This window comes from Medicago sativa, chromosome 3, assembly GCF_051527215.1.
Source record: "Medicago sativa cultivar Bolivia chromosome 3, Bolivia_mono, whole genome shotgun sequence".
NCBI lineage: Eukaryota > Viridiplantae > Streptophyta > Magnoliopsida > Fabales > Fabaceae > Medicago > Medicago sativa.
The window spans coordinates 37,022,964-37,044,014 of record NC_140751.1 but is presented as its reverse complement, the minus strand read 5'-3'; the positions used below and the strand labels follow the sequence as shown (position 1 = coordinate 37,044,014).

Sequence of the window (21,051 nt, the reverse complement as noted above, 5' to 3'; positions counted from 1 at the left end):
TAGTGCTCATTTTGATGGTGGTACTACTTCATCTTCATCTGGACCGGTCAGAAGACCAAGCGTACCCCGACACGTGGTCGAACTTGCACCGCCTTAAGACTCTGCACCCAAAAGAGTATGCCAGCTTGCATGCACCGTACCGCACACGAGCGCGACCTCGGACAAGGATCACCCTACACGTGTCCAACTCCGTTCCTAATCACACGCCGCATAACCCAGAGACGGTTACGGCCAACGCGCGCCTATACAAGGGTGAACTTGCTTCAAAGATACACATCACTTTTCACAACACTTCTTACACACTCTTTCTCAGTTCCACTACTGACTTGAGCGTCGGAGTGCTAATGTGCCAGCATGCATCTTATGTCCTAACGCGAAGACCATCACTGTCGTGCCGAAAGTCGTTACCGTCACACCGGATCATTCTCTGCTGTAGTTGCCACTTAACTGTTCTCACCAGACAGATCATTTGGCGCTAGAAGGAGGGGATTGTTCGCTAACCGCCACGGTCCAACGATCTTCCATCGTAACCTTTTCCTGTTACGCGCATCTCCATCGTAATCGTTTTCAGTTACACGTTCCTCCACCACAACGGTTAACAGTTACTGCTCCTTTCGCAGGAGAACCGCCGTGAGCCGTTCCTCCATCTCTCAAGCACCGCGTTCAGTGATCCAAGTTCTCCAAAGTCGAACGGTTCCGATTCTCGGACCGGTGAATATCGAGGAAGACAACGTTATCCTCGGTACTACAATTGACACTCGCATTACAATCACGTTGAACACAACGATGCTCCCTCCGCCTCCACCCCGCGAAGAGGGCGTTCCTCCTCCACCGCCGTATCCTCAAGCTCCACCACCGTCGGAGATGAACGAGATCCTTACGAACCTTGTGAATTTGCTCTAACATCAGAACGACATACTCAAACACATGGAGAAGAATCAGGAAAAAGATTCTGACGGTAGTAGCCACGCGAATTGAAGAAGCTCGATGAAGCAAACGCCGTACAACACTGTTGGCGGTAGATGACATCGCCTCCATTCCAGTGAACCGCCAAAGAGGAGGCAGGAAACCTCCCAGAATTCGGAAGGTGAAAGTAGCAGTCTACCTCCGCACCGTCCTCAACGATACAAGCCTTCGAAGCACTGCGAGAGAAAAGATTCTCCCCAACGCCTAAGCCGTCAGACTACCACCGGGCAAGGAGCGCGGTTAAATGCAAACTATTCGTCTTAACGTTGAAAGGTGCCGCAATGACCTAGTTCAAGGGCCTACATGACTACTGGATCAATTGATGAGGGGGGGGGGGAGCTTTGAAGCGAGTTCACCTCTCACTTCATCGCGAGGCGAAAGAGGCCGAAGACCATGGCGGCCTTGAACGTCATCGTTGAACGTTTCACTCAGGCGAGAGTAGATGTACAGGGCACCCAGGACGGCTTGAAATGTTTTACATTCGAGGGCAACCTCTAGGACGACTGCAAATTCAAGGAAGAGTTGGGAATCTGGGAGGCCAAAGACATGAACGACCTACTAACTCGTGCCCAACCATACATTAACTACGAAGAAAAGAAGTTGGTGGAGTAAGCACTGAGAAACAAACAGTCGAACATGGCCAACGATAGGCGCCGTAACGACAACAAAAAGGTTAGAGGCTCACGCCTCCGACCCGCAGACTACACCTCTTTGAACGCATCACGAGAAACTATCCTCCAAGAATGCTTCAACACGGAATTCAAGGAAGTGGGCATCAATGCGCCACAGTCGTTGAAAGAGTCAGCGAAAACCAACATGACTAAATATTGCTGCTGCCATCGGAGTTGGGGCCACAATACAGAAGAATGTTACCAACTCCAAGAGGCGATTGAAGAATTGATAATGAAAGGGAAATTAAGCCGCCTCACCGACAAAGGACGCCCGTAGAACGATTGGTGCCAAAAGGGCTCCCTCCAAAAATCCCTAACAAAGAAATGTTCCTCGGAGACGGGCGAGTCCTTGCCAAGAAAGGCACAAAACGCCTCCAATGGAGACACGGGTAGACGTGGACAACGATAGCGGGGGTGAAAGAGAAGGAGACCGGATCTTCCTCGGAGCTATAATGGGCAGATTCTCTACACCGAGCAAAGGGCCGAGGGGATCAACCAAAAGAAAGATTGCTGAACTAAGGGTGATACATGAAGAGCCCCCAAAAGTAGCAAGGAAAAGACCACTATTAGGGTTCACCGACAGCGAGAAGGTGAACGGGGTTCCTAACGAATAGTTACCGCTCGTCATCGTCGTGGGAATTTGAGGCCATGACGTCGCTAGGTGCCTGGTAGACGAAGGAAGCTCTGTGGACATTTTGAATTAAGACGCTTTTTGAGAAATTGGGCCTAAGGAAAGAGGATTTGGAATACTATGATGGAACCGACCTCCATGGCTTCAATGAGATAAGCACACGCCCATGGGGGTATGTCAAACTGGGCGTAACCTTTGGAGAAGAAATGGAAGAACGTACGGTCGAAGTGTCCTTCCTAGGGATACTGGTCGTATCCATCTACAACTGCATCCTAGGACACCCCACCTTAGCGGTGCTCGAATCGGTCAGGTCAACGGTCCATTAAAAGATGAAGTATCATAACAAGAACATAGACGTAGCCATGATCCACCCGGACTTGAAGGGGGACAAAAGGTGTCACAAGGCCTGGGGAAAGCTACCCATACCCCAATCGGTGTCCATCCTTAAAAGAGCAGGAAGGGACCTATGGCGCCCCATTCCAAGTTGTAGCAACGCCAACCTAGACACCTGCCAGGAGGAAAAATATCTCAAGGGCGAGAAGGGACATGAGATGCCTTTTCCCCTGGAAGCAAAACTACCCTTCAAGCACCATACCCTTAACGGGGAGTTTAAATCCGTCCAGCTAGACGAGAACCCAGCCACGAAACTTAAGATCGGGGCCAACATGCCGCCACCTGTAGAGAAGGACCTCGTCGAGTGCTTACGAGCCAACACAGACCTTTTCGCTTGTTCCACCGAGGAGATGCTCGGGGATAAACGCCAGTGTTGCCTGTTACAAACTGAACGTAAACCTGGAGGCTAAGTCCATGAGCCAGAAGAGGCGCCATCAATCTTCAAAGAAGTCAAAGGCCGCCAAAGAAATAGTCGAAGGATTGCTCCTAGCCAAGTTTATCTCCGAAATCAATTAGACGTAGTGGCTCTCCAACGTATGTGGTTCTCATGAAGAAGGCAAGCGAGAAATGGTGGATGTGCATCAATTACATGGACCTGAACAAGGCCTGCCCAATGGACATGTACCCACTTACCTACATTGACAAGCTGGTGGAAAACTCGTCCGGTTACAAGTTGTTGTCCTTCACGAATGCTTACTCTGGCTACAATCAGATCGCCATGGACATAAACAACAGGAAAAATGCAACTTTCATAACTGAAGGCGCCAACTACATGTACAATGCCATGTAATTCGGGTTACGAAATGCGGGCTCCACTTACCAAAGGATGATGAATAAAGTCTTTCAGAAGGAAATATGGGACATGCTCAAAGTATACATGGATAACATGATAGTGAAATCGGCTGAAGAAACCCAACAGAGACATCACTTGGAGGTGGTATTTTCCCGCGTGCACCAATATAACATGCGCCTCAATCCAGAGAAATGTACCTTTGGAGTCAAGGCGGGCAAGTTATTAGGCTTCTACCCGATGGAGAGGGGGATCGAAGATAACCCAGACATATGTCGGGCCGTCCTGGAAATGGAGCCCCCCTCCTTGAAAGAACGAATCATGAAGTTGAATGGGATGCTGATGGAACTCAGTAGATTCATCTCCAGATCCGCCTAGCACGCCCTTCCTTTCTTCAGACTCTTGCGGAAGGAGACAAACTTCCAATGGACCCAAGAATGTGAAGAGGCGTTCGACAAATTGAAAAACATCATGTCGCAACCACCCGTCCTGTCTAGGTCGATGGCAGGGGAAGTTCTCTACCTCTATCTGGCAATATCGGCAGAAGCAGTCAGCGTCGTTCTGGTAAGAGAGATATGGACCAATAAGAACCATGTTTACTTCTACTCAAAAGCCCTAACAGGACCCGAGATCCGCTAGCAAAAGATTGAAAAGGTGACGCTCGACCTCATGGTGGCCGCCAAGAAACTGAGAAGATACTTTCTGGCCCATTCCATTGTAGTCAAGACCGATTAGCTGCTTAAGCACGTATTGTTTCCCTTGGATTTGGCTTGAAGGATGACCAAATGGTCGAAAGAGCTTTCTGAGTTCTATATAACCTTTGAAGCAAGGAAGGCGCTGAAAGCACATACGTTCACATAATTCTTGGCGAAGTTCACCCCACCCATAACCGGACCATTTTTGAAATGGACAATATTCACTGACGGATCCTTCAATACTAGAGGCGGCGGGGCGGCGTCATCCTCGAAAGCATGTAAAGATTAGTGGTCGAATTATCCCTCAGATTCAGATTTTCAGCAACCAACAACAAGGCAGAGTACGAAGCTGTGATAGCATGGCTCAACCTAGCTCGAGATTTGGGAGCCCGAGAAGTCCAAGTGAAGACAGATTCTCAGCTAGTAGTGTCCCAAGTGAAGGGCCAGGCGAAAGTAAAAGACGCCCTCAATAAAAATACTTGGCTATGGTCAAAGAAAGGATCAACAACTTTGACTCGGTGGAAATAGTGCACATCACAAGGGAGGTAAACATGAGGGCGGAAGTATTGTCCAAGCTGGCAAGCACTAGAGCAAACGGGATAAATCACTCCTTCGTACAAGAAACTCTGGAGAGACCCAATTATGGGGCAAGCACAATAATAGTAGCCATGGCTGAGCCTGCACCAGAGACATGAATGACACCTATGAGAGCCTACATTGAGGAAGGAAAGCTCCCGGACGACCTGACGGAAGCAAAGATGATAAAATGGAGGACTTGCAAACACACCATCATTGAAGGACAACTTTTTAAGGGAGGATTCTCCACCCCGCTTTTGAAATGCCCCGACCCTGATGAAGCCGCATATACACTGAAAGAAGTGCATGAAGGCATCACCGACTAACACTTGGGAGGGCGCGTCGTGGATAGGAAATTGTTAAGAGCAGGCTAGGAAATTGTGAGAGGCATGTGGACGTATTGAACACCCCATCTTCTGAACACCCCAAAATAACGGCAACAAATGTCATTAAGTTCTTCAAAAAGAATATCCTATCCAAGTTCGGCATTCCACAATCCGTAATAACCGATGACGGGACACAATTCGCAGAAAAAAGAATGAGGGAACTCCTAGAAGAGCTGAACATCAAGCAACACTTCACTTCGGTGAAACACCCTCAGACGAACGAACAAGCGAAATCCACCAATAATGTCATATTAAGGGGGTTGAAGAGAAGGTTAGAAAAAGCGAAGGGGAACAGGCCCGAGGAACTCCCGCACATCTTGTGGGCATGCCGCACCACACCACACTCAACCACCGAAGAAACCTCTTTCTGTATCACTTTCGGGATGGAGGCCATGGTACCAGTCGAAGTAAAGGAATTGAGCTAGAGGACAGAACTCCCGCTCGACTAGACCGCCAACGCGGAGGCCACGATGGAAGAGTTGGACTTCATCGCCAACGCGGAGGCCGCCATCAAACAAGCCACGACCACTCGATACAACAGGAAGGTGAGACCAAGAGATTTGGATCTGCGAGACCTCGTCCTATACGGGCGAACGTGGGAAACAAGAAAGTCCGGGAAGGAAAGATGGCTGAAAACTAGGAAGCACGGTACATAGTCAGCATTACCACAGGAACCGATGCCTACGTCTTCGAGACATTGGACAACCTCCCAATTCCCAAAACATGGAACGTGAACAAGCTCAAACGCTATTATAGTTAAGTACCGGTAGCCTCATCCCAACCTCACAATGTACCTTAATTCAATCATGACAAACCATTGTAAATCCACTTTGTGAATATTAATAAACATGCGTCTTCCCCAAAAGGGAGTACGTTTGTTGCAAATTGTTCTTTGTTTCGTGATTGACATGACTCAATGCCACAAACGAGGGAAGCAACCTCGTGGTGGACGGGTGTCAAGGCTTATGCTTTTAAGTGGAGCAAAAGTCTTGCATCCGTCACGGGACCCGCCTGAGGGTCTAGCCACCCCATGGTAGAGTGTCTTGCCCCTAAATGCCCTGAAGCGAGAACTAAGCATTGGCCGTACATGTTCCCTCAGGTGGCTAATTAAGCTCAAAGCAAAAGAAGGGAACACGACATGAAACAAAATGCATCAACGCGATGAGGCGCCAAGATTCTCAACCTACCGCCGCATTAAAGAAAATGCATTTGCGCAGGCCAAATGAAACTGAGCGCCTCATGAAACAAAATTCATCAGTGCAAAATGGCTGGGTAATCCTACCCAACGTGGCATAAAGTAAAAATGCACAAACGTGAAACGTGGAATGAAATAAAAATGCATACAACACGAAACACATCATAAAATTATATGCGCAAACACGGAAGGGGAAAGGAAAGCTCGAGCGGAACGAAAACAAAACAACAAAAAGAAGAGAAAGGCTTTTAAGCTTCTTTTCATTAAAACATTTAAATCAATTAAAAAAGGGCCGCCGCAGCGGAAATTAAACAAAGTATCGATCTCAGAGGTTCGTAAGCTTCTTTTCAACCTCAGGACGAGCACTGAGGGCAAGACACCTATCCTAACTAATCATACCTAACCGTTCAAAGTGAGAACTATGTATGGCCTTGGACAAGCATAGTTGTGAACATTAAGCCTGACAAAGCCGAATGGCGGTCCTCCACCCAATAGAGGACTCAAGTTCTTCATTGGAAGAAATGGATCCACCGGATGGCGCCAGCAAGCCACACGGTCTCGGATAATAAGGTTAAACAAAGAAAACTCTTCATCTCATCCACAACACCTGCAATCTTAGCCAAAACTTCCCGAAGAAAGGCAACAATAGAACCGTAAATCACACGTCCTGACCTAACTATGGCGATCCTTTCAACCAACTAATCTTCCTTCTCTCCACCACAAATTGCATTGATAAATACATAAGACCTGCCTCCATAACCCATAAAAGGAAAAACAATATCTTATTCAAACTCAAACGAACAAATCCAAGGAAAAGAAGTAAGAAGAGTTTTCTAGCAACCATGCTAAAAAGAAAACGACGAGTGCAAAGAAAGACAAAGGAAACTCTTCCTTAAATAGCCCCGAATCTGTCCAAACCAACAAACCAGATCATATGAAAGCAAAGGGCCACGATCTGAACGACTGACAGTAGCCTTGGAAAAAACGCAACATAGTCAAATCTACGCGTGCATCGTTTCCTAAACAGCTACCCCCCTCGGGAGCAAACGTTTCCATTGAAGTATTAAATGCCAACTATCCGCAGTAACTTACGATCGGGCGCCACTTCCTTGCGAACACAATTAAACTTCCTGACAAAACGCATCGAGGACCGCCGGACCAAGTTATCAACGGGCGCCCTTATCGAAAGCCTCCTTCTACTGCTAAAGCCATTGCGCCATAAAGGCATCAACGACTTGGGGGAAACTGTTCTGGACTGGTCAGAAGACCAACCACACGACGACACGTGGCCGCGTGCACCATACCGCAAAGGAGCGCACCCTCGCACAAGGACCACCCTTGACGTGTCTTGCTCCGTCCTTAATCACACTCCACATAACCCGGAGACGACTATGGCCAACACACGCCTATCTAAGGGCGAACTTGCTTCACCCTCAAGGTACACATCACTTTTCACAACACTTCTTACACACTCTTTCTCAGTTCCATTACTGACTTGAGCGTCGGAGTGCTAACGTGCCTGCAGGCACCTTTCGTCTCAACACGACGACCCGTCGTCGCTGCTGCTGTTGCCACTTAACCGTTCTCACCGGACAAATCACTATTCTTGTGTTTTTCTGAAGTATATATAATTATATATAAAGCATACAACAACAATCAAATATCAGATTTTATCCACTAAATGATATCGGTTACATGGATATCCATGTCATAATGTTCTATCATATTTTGATTTAATTCATTAATCTCCAAACATTTTCTAATAGTTTATATTTTGGTTTTTCCATGTCTTTCTTTGCATCTAGATATCTAACTATCTTCCATTTAATCTATACTCTTTCTTACATAATTTATATGTATTTTCTCGACTCAATGAAACCACCTAACTCAATTTTCCATCATATTTTTTCTATAAGTATTACCTCAACTGTCCTTTAAGTTATTTAACTGTAATAAATTGGTCTTTACTTGTTGTTAGAATTAAATACTTTAAAGGTGGTGCAATTTAGCCATAAATAAAACACAAGATATGCCATGTCGTTTTTTGTAATCTTTAACTAAAGACACAATTTTGTACAGACCAAAGTTGTGTATTTTTATGTAATAGCAACATCAACAAGCTTTTTGGTTTTACTTCTTGAGTTTTACACGGGCAATACAACCTTCTGCCAAAATAGTTATATAAGATTCATTATCACTTCAATACATAAATACAAAATAGAATCCTTGTCCGGTCTATTTAGGCTTAGAGGTGTCAATATCATGGGGCCTTGAAGTTTTGGCCCCAGCCCACATAGTAATGAGGCTTAAAAATCCACAAGATTAAAAGGCCCACATTCATGCAAGCCCACAAATCAAAAGCCCTCAAGGCCCCAAGCCCCAAAATTTCTATAAACATTTTCTTTTAAAGTTTTAAAAAAAAAAAACTATTTTTAAAGTTTTTTTTATTCAAAACAACTTATTTATACAAAATAGCTTATTACGATTTCATTTTAAAAAACAACTTATTTATGCAAAACAACTTATTTATGCAAATCAGCTTATTCGAAACAACTTATTTATACAAAATAGCTTATTTGTGCAAAACAGCTTATTCAAAACAACTTATTTATGCAAAATAGCTAATTTGTGCAAAACAGTTTATTCAAAACAGCTTATTTATACAAAACAGCATATTCCGATTTAATTTTAAAAAATAACTTATTCAAAACAGCTTATTTATGCAAAACAGATACGGTCACCCTATTAGCAATCTTGTATGAGGTTTACAATCCTAGTAAGTAATCTTCTATAGAATTGATGATTTTAAGAAATTTTTCTATGTAGCGCTGATACTTCAAATTGAAGGTTGTTCATTGTTAGACACATGTTAGTGTTTAATATTGACACAGCAGCGATGCATGTAGTCGCACTCAATTCTTTTATTTTCTCAAATTATTACATATGTTAATGTGTCAATGTCATGTCTAAGGTGCGTGTTTGTGCTTCATTTATTCTTGTTATGTCGTGAATAGTTGATATTGTCACCTGAAGGAAAAAAAAATTGGAATTTAAAAATGAAAATTGAAAAATAGAAAACTTGAGTCTTTTTATAAATGTTTAGATTCATGGTGAGTTTGTCAGAATCACAATGGCTAACAGTAATTTCTGCAACACGCACGCACTTAGTGTTGTAAAATTAGGGATAAGAATATCTATAAATAATAATCAACAAATAAATATAAAAATCAATTTATGTTAATATGAATAATCAAGGAAGATTTTAAGGAAACTTATCTGTGTTGAGATTGTTGACCACCGACATAACTCATCAATCACCATCTCTATTCATCAATTCAATAAGAGAACTGCAAGATGAACAAATAGTGGAAATAGTCTGAGGCGTGCTGATCGCACTGTCCTTAAGGATTTTCCGCGTAATTATACGCTAATCCCCCAGGATTTAACAGACCCTTCTCAATGTATAATCGAGGAAACAGAACTAACAAGGAAAATTATTTTCAGGAAGATGTAACCCAGAGAACTCAATTGTTGGAAGGAGAGGAAAAATATGAAGTAAAATTGTGACCAAGAAAATGGCATTCCACGTTTTGAAAGTTTAGGTGTGTGAATACACACTATTGCATGGCCACTAATTTCATATATATATGCACAATCTAGTGACCGTTTTTATTTAAAGAAAAATAAGGCAATACCAAGGAAACAGAACTAACAAGGAAAATTATTAGTCATTTTGTGCTTTTGAGTTGGACACTATTCTTTTTATGTCATTTTGCTCTTGGCTTATCGAAAAAAAACTTAATGACTTTGATGTCACTAACATTAAAGATCCTGATGCATGAATCTTCCAAACATTTTAATAGTCATATTTGTAGTCTTTGTCACATTCGTAAACATGTCGCTGCTATATTCTATGTACCTGGATGTTGTGAATATGTTTTAAATTCATATGTTTTAAATTCATATTCAATGGAAGAAGAGACATCAATAATATGAGTTCAGCCGAGAGATAAGTAAAATCTGACTAATAATTGAGCTCAGTTTTAATGATTTTGTATATGTATATGAATTTACCTATGAAACGATGCATGGAACGTAGCCATTATAAAGAAGTTCCACGAGTTATAAAACTGAAACTTTTTAAGTTTAGTCATTACTTAATTTTAATAGTTCTCTTACTCTCTGCAAAAAAATATGCACTCGGTATTAGTCTCTGCTCAATTCAAATTTGTTAAATTTATGTTTAAATCTAAAGTTTTTGAACAATTTTTTGTACACGTGTTAAGAACATTACTAAAAGTTCATCCGGAAAAAATTATCGCAAAATATGATTTTTACGTCCAAATTTTATTACTTTTATCTTTAACTTTTGTGTTTTTAAAAAATTCATATTTAATTCGTTTCATATTAAAAAATTCTAAATTTTAGTATATGAACATTTCATAGTGTTCTAAACTTGCCTGAAAAAATCGTTCAAAAATTTAAGAATTTAAGAATAATTAAACAAACTTTGTTTTAGCAGGGACTAAAATTAAAAGTAATTTTTTTTTGTAGGGACTAAAAAAGCTATTAAAATTAAGTAAGGACTAAACTTAGAAGTTTCCAATTTTATAGGGATCAAAAACATATTTAACCCTAAAAACTATAACAAACCTTGTAGGCTCTGTTCGTTACGGATTAGAATAAAAAATATTTTGACATTCAATAATTTAGAGATTCTTTTTAGAGATTTTATAAATAAATAAGATGTTGTATTTTTGCTAAAAAATATTAGGAAAAAATTGTATTTTTGCTAGTTATTAACTTTCATATATGGTGCTATATTTTATTAACCTAGATGTTGTAAATAAGTTTGTAAATTCATCTATTTTGGTTTTACTAATTTTGTTTGTGCAACCGTAAAATTCACAGGAAAAAGAGACATTGATAATTTGAATTCGATCGAGAGATAAGTAAAATCTGACCAATGATTGAGCTCGGTTTTAATGATTTTGAATTTGTGTAGTTAGATGTATTCAATTGAATGATGTTTTTATAGTTTTTTTTTTGACAAGGTTTTTTTTTAGTTAAAAAGGTAAAAATAATGTCATTATTTACAAGCCTTGCCTTTTCAGTTCTAAGAGGTAAATACGCCGAAAAGAGATTATATAAACATTGTCAAACACCATCAAGCAGCTCCATTATTGTACAGGAAGTGAATATTTATTGTTGATGAAAGGGAATGAAACAATTTTAATTTCATGATGATACCACAAAATTGTTAAATATCACCATCAATTTAATAAGGGAGTTATAGTGTCAGTTAGTATATGGACCTCTCTATAAATTATTAAATATAGCCATTTCACCTTTCCTAACAATTAACGTAGGGAGCTATAGTGTCTGCTAGTATATGCACCTCTCTATAAAATGTTGCAAGTAACAATGAACTATGCAACACTAAGCTAAGCTGATAACAAATAATTTCAGCTTATTCTTTCTTTTGATCAAACAATGACTTATGTTAAGCTTGCTACTTTGGCTGTCTTCATGCTCACCATATTCTGTATGTATAATTTTTTAACATTGTGTTCATCTTTCTCACTGATATATTTATATTTTAGGAACTCAAAAATTATTCTTAATCAATGAAAGAAAATTATACTGCATGCTCAATTTAATGCCAAACTTTCCTAAATATATACGTTAATTATATGCATAGATGTGTATTGGTTACAACTTTAACTTCCTTTGCCATTTGCAGTAATCTTTCAGACGAAGAACGTTGATTCGAAAGCAGGGGAATGTCCATCCGATGGTAAGGGTTGTTCACGATTATGTTGAATGATTGCGGCGACATCAAAGAGTGTACTTGTGAAAATAGATTCAGATACTTAATTAAAGGTATATGCCGGTCACTCTGAAAATAGTTTCGGACACTATTGAAAAAGACTACTTGAAGACGACTTTGGAAATTGCCACCTAAGAATGATATGTCTCAAAAACTAAACACCAACCATGCATGTTATCCTCCAAAAAAATGAAAAAAACCATGGATGTTATCATGCATTACTTTAAAAACAACGACCTTTGTTTCCAATTAATAAATTGTATTTCTACGATGTAAGTCTGGATTTTAATAAATCATGCATGTAAATGGGTGTGGTGATTTTGACTCATACATTACTCGTTCTTTTAATTTTGCACGTTATGATATGTTTGCTGTTTTAATTCTTACAATGTTTAAATTTCATTTTTATATGGAACGAAACATAAAAACAATCCGTGTAACAAATCGTGATGATAGAGGCCAGCCCTAAAAGGATAAATATTATTGATATAAAAAGCTTTTGAATGAAATTTTCAAGAGAAAAAGAAGAACGAGCAATTAATGTCAACACCCCTTCGTCCTAAGATATAAGCAAAAATAAGACATTATAAGCCGATGGATTTGATATGGATTTTTAACCAAATACATTAATTTTTGAGTGAATAATCAACTTCGCCCCTGAATTTGCACGAATCGACCAAATTCGTCCCCCAATTTAACGAAATATCAAAATAGTCCGTGAATTTGTAAAATGTCAATCAATTTAGTACCTCTGTCCAATTGAAGTGTTAACGGTGCAGACGTGGCCGTTAACCTCTCACATGTTAGATGCCATATAAGCAGGGACTAATTTGGCCGATAGTGACCAAAATTTCAAGGACGAAATTTATTGATTTGTAGAAAATACCCCCAACGGCTCTTTCTTTCTTCCCCAACGACTCTTTCTTCCCCAATAAAATTGGAACTCTAATTTTACAATCTTTAACCCACACTCCAAAATCCCCAAAATTTCTTCCAATAATTAGTGGTAATGTTGTTCCCTAATTCAAAAAAGTCCAAACCCTAACTTTTTTTTATTGAATCCGAAAACCAGAATCTCCAAAATTTCATAAAGCAAAACTGTTCAAATTTAATCTGAAATGATTGGGGGTGGGCATATGGGCAAAAAGAGTTATTAAAGTTAAGCTCCATTTTCAAGATCCATGTTTAATGGTGATGTGAGAGTGCTTGAATGTTGGTTTGGTAGAATTTGTGTTGTAAGTAAAGCCAACACTCTCAAAAACCTAGAAAGGTCTTTCTATGCTTGCCCCCTGCCAAAGGTTTGTTTAACCATTCTTGTGTGACATAAGAATGGTGTGATCAACACCTTACTGATTCTGAATTTTGTTTTATACATGATGTTGAAATTGTGAATTTTTTGTCTGGGTTGATGAAGTTGAAGAACTGGGTTACTTTAAAAACAATGAAATTGGTGCTGGTCATGGGAGAAAGACAAGATTGATGGAGATGGCTTTGTCCATGCTATCGTATTGTTTCATGTGTGTGTAGAGTTGTAATGAAAAAAGGTTGAAAATGAATGAAATGTAGCCTTTCTGTAATAATTTTACCATCATAATAGTCCTGATGTAATATCCCGCTCGTCAGCTAATGGAAATTTTATCTATTAAATGTATCAGAGGACTAAGGTTCATGGAAAGCGAGTATGATGAAAATGTTAAGTACGACGGAAGATAATATTATGTAATATCAGTCAAGCAAGGATTTATGTATCAGTGCCAGGCTAAATGCGACCGAGACAAAGGACATTTAATTAATTTCGCACAAGGGAGTATATAAGTATGTTTGGGCACCAAATACTCATTTTCCCATTTCATTTCTCTCTCTCTAGGTTTTGTGGAAATATTTCTCTCCCTCTTCTCTCTAGACCTGCGCCCTCCCTCTCTCTTTAAAGGCATCCAAACTTCCTCCAAAACATGATCAAGCATGGATTAAGGTAGCTTATCAAGCAAGATACAAGTGGAGGAAGCGATTAAAGCATGGTTTGGTGGAAAGAGCTAAAGATCAAGAATGAAGAGAAAGCTAGGGTTTGATGCTTGATGCTTGAGAAGTTGCAAGAAACATGTTTAGGTGAGTTCTTAGATAGTTTTTCCTACCTTTGGGATGTGCAATTCTTCGGCGAAAACATGATTTGTATTAGTATGTAAGTTAGGGTTTTAGTACCCCTTTTGCCATTAGTCATTGAAATTATGTTGTTTGTTGTTATGTATTTGTTCTAAGCTATTTTCTATGTATTCTAAGTGGTTTGTGTGCATTGGAAACTTATTTTGAGGTTTAGAGGTCAAAATTACGAATTCTGCAGGTCTGGTACTGAAGAACCTCACTTAAGCGAGATCAAGGCAGAACCGAATTAAAATCTCGCTTGGAATCTCGCTCAAGCATGATGAATCTCGCTCAAGCGAGATTTCACAGCACATCACTTTTTACAAGAAAATTCATGAAATGCAGTGGTTTCGACCAAGCTTTTCCCTGCAGTCTCTTATAACTTTAAACACCCCTCAAAGTCAAGTTATCATTGCACTTTTCACCTAAGGATATTGGTAAAGAAATGCATTAACAACATCATGAATTTCAATAACGAATAGCACATGAGATGTTATGATAGGCTATGCAATACATCCGGTTAGTGATGTATTAAGAGGGGGAATGGAACTAGAGCCTCGACATAGTTGTCGAGAATTAGAATGATGATCATGAATATTTATGTATGTTAAGATGCTAGTAATATTTTCTATCCTCATGAACAAGAATGAACTAGTATGTAGTTCACCAACAAAGGATCGAGCAGGGATCCCGAGATAAGGAATTATCTCGAATAGTTTAACCTTTCATGTATGTATAAGAACAAGACTATTACAAGATGTAGGTGTTCGTGTATCTTGTTATCCACGCCAGGGGATACGAGAGGTTCTTGATCTAAGGGGAACAGTTCAAGCCGTAAGGGACCCGCACGACACCGAGGGAGTCCGATGTACGTACATCGGTCATGTATGGGATTGTTCTTGGGGTTACTCCACCCGGGGCTCTCCGTAAAATGAATCAAGATAATGATTGTTTGTTCAACACTAGCCTAATGAATGAACTTATGCACGACCATGTATGTTATGTTTATGCAAGTATGATTTCATGTAAGATTAAGTTAAGAGCAAGAGCATGAGATGCTATAAGACAACTGTTATGTATAGAACAAGTAAAGAATGTTATGCCGATGACGATCTTAGGTTTCCCCAAATCGTCCGGTTTAGAATTGTGTCATGATTATGCTATGCTTAGGCCTCGATAAGTGGTACGTATTCTTGGCAATGCGGTTTTAGTTTCCCCTTAACCGCCATGACATGTATAGGAAGTGAAGCCTATAACAAGTTGAGATGAGACTATGATGGCCCTAGCATGCACGACCGTCTAGTATGCAAGTCCCCACACACGTATAATGTTGGAACATCTTGTTCAACATAACATTTTAATAACCTTTTTTCTTGCATCATATGCCTTGAGAGTCTGTTTCCAACTAGGGTGAACATGACTTCATACGTAGATTGGGAGACACATTTATTGTTCTCTAAAGTCAAAATTTGATTAAATTGAGTTAGATCCTTAGTCTGATCTTTGTAAGGAGGAATCCACAAATAACAATTGCCTTCAGATTTGATTCCATTCATTATTACCTCTCCTTTTCTATCACTTACACAACAAGTAAATTTAATGAAGTTCACACTCATTCATTGATCACACAATTGACTTATGCTAATCAGGTTAGTGGTTAGACCGTTTATCCATAGGACACTATCAAGTTCTGGTGACTCAGGACTGACCAATCTTCCTGAACCAAGGATTTTACTTCTTGTTTGATTTCCAAAAGTCACATAGCTGTTCCCACAAGATTTCTCAATATTAAGCAGACCCTTAGATCCAATCATGTGTCTAGAGCATCCACTGTCAAAATATCATATTTCCTTAGACAGTGTTTTCTGAGAAATGTGAGCCATCAACCCTACATTATGACTATTAGGTTTCCATACTTTCTTGACAGTTATCATTCTTGATATATGGGTCCTCTGACGTTGCTGTTGTGGCAGCCCAAATAGCCTGTAGCAGAAAGGTTTTATGTGCCCCTTTTTCTTGCAAAAATGACATATCCTAGATGGAGATAACTTTTCAACTTTATGACCTGATGTTTCTTAGTATTTTGCAACATACCTTTACTGGCTGTAGGATCATTTTTTCCAGTGGAAGCTACAAACTGAATATTTTTTATAGGTTTCTCCTTCTTGGCCTTTCCATATTCTAATAGAGTCTGGGTAAACGTCTGACTTTGACTTAAATGTTTAGAGGTGAAACCTATCCCATTTGGTTTACCCTGAATTTGCCCTTCCAGAATCTCATCTAGAACATTAGTCCCAGTGGTCATCATTTTTACTTGTTTCATAACATGATCAAGTTGAGAGTTCAGCTGAATTACCTCATTGTTGAGATATGAGATTTTTTCCAGATGACCAGTATTTTCTTCCTCCAATTTAACGGTGATGTTTTTCTGTTCTTCAAGTTGTTTAAAGATGTCTGTGTTTCTGTCATTCAGTTTTTTATAGGATATAACCAACTCATCATAGACAAGGTCTTCATCACACGATTCGTTCTCAAAAGAAACTCTTCCAGTCAGAGCAGCAACATGTTTGATGGGTTCACTTTCCACATCTCTATCAGATTCATCATCATCAGTCCAAGTAACAGCTAAGCTTTTCTTTTGTTTCTTGAGGAAGGTAGTACATTCTGGTCTGACGTGACCATATCCTTCACATTCATGACATTGAACTCCCTTATATTGGTTGTTCTTCTCATCAGGTCTACCGATCCTCTCATTACTGATTTGTTGATCATTGTTGAATCTGATGTTCTGCCCATTTGACCTGGATCTCTTGTTTACTTGCTTTAGAATTTTGCTGAATTGTTTTCCCAACATAACAAGATTTTCTGACAAGTCTTCCTTACTCACTGGATTTTCAAGTGATTCATCAATCTCAGTATTTGTGATAAGTGCAACATTTTTACTCTTCTTCTCAGTCTTATTGTCAACAACTAACTCAAAGTTCTGAAGTGAGCCAATAAGTTCATCAACTTTCATACCTGAGACATCATGACCTTCTTCAATAGCAGTTACCTTCATGTCAAACCTCTTTGGTAGAGATCTGAAGATTTTTCTCACAAGTTTTTCTTCAGAAATCTTTTCTCCCAGTGAGTCAAAAGCATTAGCAATGTCTAGAATTTTTAAGTGATAATCCTGGATGCTCTCATATTCTAACATTTTCAAATTCTCAAATTTTGTAGTAAGAAGTTGGATTTTAGCACTTTTTACCTTTGTTGTGCCTTCATGTGCAGTTTTGAGAAACTCCCAAGCATCTTTAGCCACAGTATATTGCTTGATCAGTCTGAACGTATTCTTGTCTACACCATTGGACAGAACATTCAACGTCTTTGAGTTTCCAAGAGCCAATTCATCTTCATCAGCACTCCATTCTTCTTCAGGTTTCAACACATCAGTCCTGTTGCCATCAGCATCAAGTTGTACAGGATGTTCCCAACCTCTCAGAACTGCCTTCCATGTTTTGTTGTCAATAGATTTAAGAAAGGCACACATGCGTGATTTCCAGTAATCATAGTTGAACCCATCCAACAGAGGGGGCCTGTTAACAAATCCACCTTCCTTGTCCATAGTGCTAGAATAGAACTCCCTGGAGCTCACCCTAAAACAGGCAGGGTGCCTGCTCTGATGCCAATTGTAATTCTAGCGTACTTGTTTTATATGTTCTGTCAGATGTTTTAACGTTTGCAATGTTCCGATTAATGTTTCAACATCGAGCGATAAAACAGAAATAAAAACAAGAAAAATAAAGGACAGAAAAAAAAGAACACAGTGAGTTTATTGACCCAGTTCAGCACAACACGCTTACATCTGGGGGCTACCAAGCCAGGAAGGAAATCCACTAGTGTAGTCCTTATTCAATAGCTATCAGCAAACTCCTCGTTTACACTATATGACCTAGGACCTACCCGTATAGACTTCAACCTAGGAACTCCTAGATCTGAGATCCCATCTCACTATCCTAATGGTCAGTCACTGCCCCAGTGACCTATCAGACCTCAAACACAACAAGATAGAAGTTACCTTCCAGCACAAACAACCAAACCTTGTTTCACAACTTCGGTTTGATGCACAAGAGTATCAATACTCACACACTCAGTCCTAAACAAGTATCACAGGCGATACAGGAAAGAACACACAATAGATTCTAGACTTGCATCACAAACGACACAAGAACAGAATACATGATGACTCAAACCCTAAAGATCTAAACTTTTTAGTATGCCGGCTTGAATGAGCAATTAGGTCTTGAAGTCTTCCTTTTATACTGAAGCAGCTTGCACTAAATAATTCGTTGGGCTTCAGTAAACTTGAAGATTGGTTCAGCAAACCTGCAAAACAGAATCAGAAACAAATCTGGAAAGTCCTAATATGTCGGAACCTATTTTGAAACATTCCAAATCGTAACAAATATTTCCTAAAATAAAATATCTATTTTAGAAATATTCCAAAATTGATTCTTATAAAATATGCGCGTTACTTGGTCAGTAAGTAAAGGAAATACGGTTTCCTTAAACAATAAAATACGCGCGTACAGATAAGGCAGAAACCCAGACACACTGAACCATGCCAAGATGTTGGAACATTGTATCCAATATCTTACAGAGCTGCCTAACCACATGCTGGAACATTGGTTCCAACTTACAGAACAAGGATATTTGTTTTAGCAACAATGCAACCAATACAAATACCCAACAATCTCCCCCTTTGGCAAATTTTTTGCTAAAACAAATCAAGGCCAATACTTACGAAACACAGGGATACAAAAGATACCATTCCTCCAAGAGCATGAGCACACACCAATGAAGATACAGCTAGCACACAGAATCTAAAGAGACACCATAGATACACTTCCTCAAGTCATCACGAACACATATTCAAGAAGAAGAAGTAGCAGACAATATCACTTTAGACAAAACAAAGGTGTGCATACATAGAATACCTCACAGATCTTCAATCACAGCTTAAGCTGGCAGAGGTATTACACTGGATCAGAGACATGCAGCAGCGGATCAGATTTGTAGCATAGTCTCCAGAGCTAAGGAATAAATTCCTAAGCTACAACTAGGGAACATAAGTTCTTGTACAGGAGATGAAGAGAGAACCAATTTCTCTCAAGAGCAGAGGAAAAATAAATTCCAATGCTACAGTCAAGGAAGATAACTTCCAACACAGAAGAGGAGAGATGCAAGCTCTCTCAAGAGCAGAGGAAAATTAAGTTCCAATGCTACAGACATAGGATATTCCAACATCCTTTAGCACATCAGACAGGAGTACCTGCCACACATAGAGGCAAGGAAAAAACAAATTACCCATACCTACAGAGTACTGTCACCAACTAACCATAGAAGCACAGAAACCTAGATTCCCATACTTACATGTGACAAACTTGGATGTCTTCAGAGAACTATCAACAACAACAAAAAGAAGTCAGGAAACACAAATCCCCTAACTTACAAGTGATAGATACACATGTTTAAACTACTGACTCAACATCCTTCAATCAGATTTGTCTAAGCACAAGCACACATAGAAGTATCACTCCCCTTGAATATATGCATTCATGAAATTTTAACCTTTTAACAAGCTCCAAATGCATAGACAGATAAGATTCAGGATCTGGACATAGACATTCAAGGAATATTCACAAACTAGCAAACTATCAGCAGATATATACTAGCAGACCTATCAAAGGTCACACACACACTTTGACATTAAGAAGTCATCCACACATGTTCCATAATATAAGAGTAGCAGGGAACATGTACACTAGAATTCTGAGAAAACTCTCAGAATTACATCAAGATGTTGCAGCTGAAGTGCCAACATCTGCACAGAGTCTTACAAACATGTTCCAACCTTGGATTGAGCATTTGCAGGGAACATGTACAACATCTGAGAAAACCAGAATCTCAGAAGCACAGAGATGTTCTAGCACAAGTGCTAACTTCTACACTAGTCTTCATAGAGATGTCCCAACATATCAGAGGATGTCAGCAAGGGAACATGTACAAACAAAAATGCTCAGAACAGATTCTCAGATTAACATGAAGACTTATCAAACCATCAAGATGTTGCATCATGAGAGCCAACATCTACACACAAGCCTGAAATAGTTGCAAAATGCAACATATAATATATATAAGCAGTCAGGCATACACATACAGGCATATTATAGATACATGCAGAGCACATATACAGATAAGGAGTACATTCAAAGAAACATCAAATTTTTCTCCCCCTTTTTAGCCACAAAATATGCCAAACAAAGAGGAATAACACCAGAGAGAGAGAGACCAGAAGAATGATTTCAGAAATGCAGAGTACTAGTAGAATACCAATAAAGATCCAGAGTGTTAAGGTATTACAAATCAAAATAGGCACACTTTCAACAGTTCTTTGAGCCTTCTTACCAGCAGATTTCCTCGAAGCTGAGGAGGTGGTGTGCTCGACATCCAGTTCAACATCATACTCAGATTCACTAGAGGAAACACCCTTCCTCTTTCTTGTCCTACCAACAGTGGTTTTAACCTCACCTTGCTCCATCCTTACTTGGGTCCAATACCAACATTCTTGACCCTAGTCTTTGGAGATTCTGCCTCAGAGAGAACTGCATTTCCTTTGCTACTTCTTAGTCTTTTGGCCATACTCCCACTAAATTTCCTGCTCAGTGGAACATCATCAGAATCTATATCATCAACACCCACCATGTTTTCTTCATCCTCTTTACTGGCAACATCCTCTC

The 21,051-nt window shown here is 39.7% G+C and overlaps 1 long non-coding RNA gene across 1 annotated transcript; it reads left to right on the top strand.

The window, feature by feature from the left end:
- Positions 1-11,721: 11,721 nt before the first annotated feature.
- On the top strand, positions 11,722-12,493 carry LOC146937433 (uncharacterized). Its single transcript, XR_015030934.1, has 2 exons — positions 11,722-11,848; positions 12,047-12,493. It is a non-coding gene; the product is annotated as an uncharacterized LOC146937433 (long non-coding RNA).
- Positions 12,494-21,051: the final 8,558 nt, after the last annotated feature.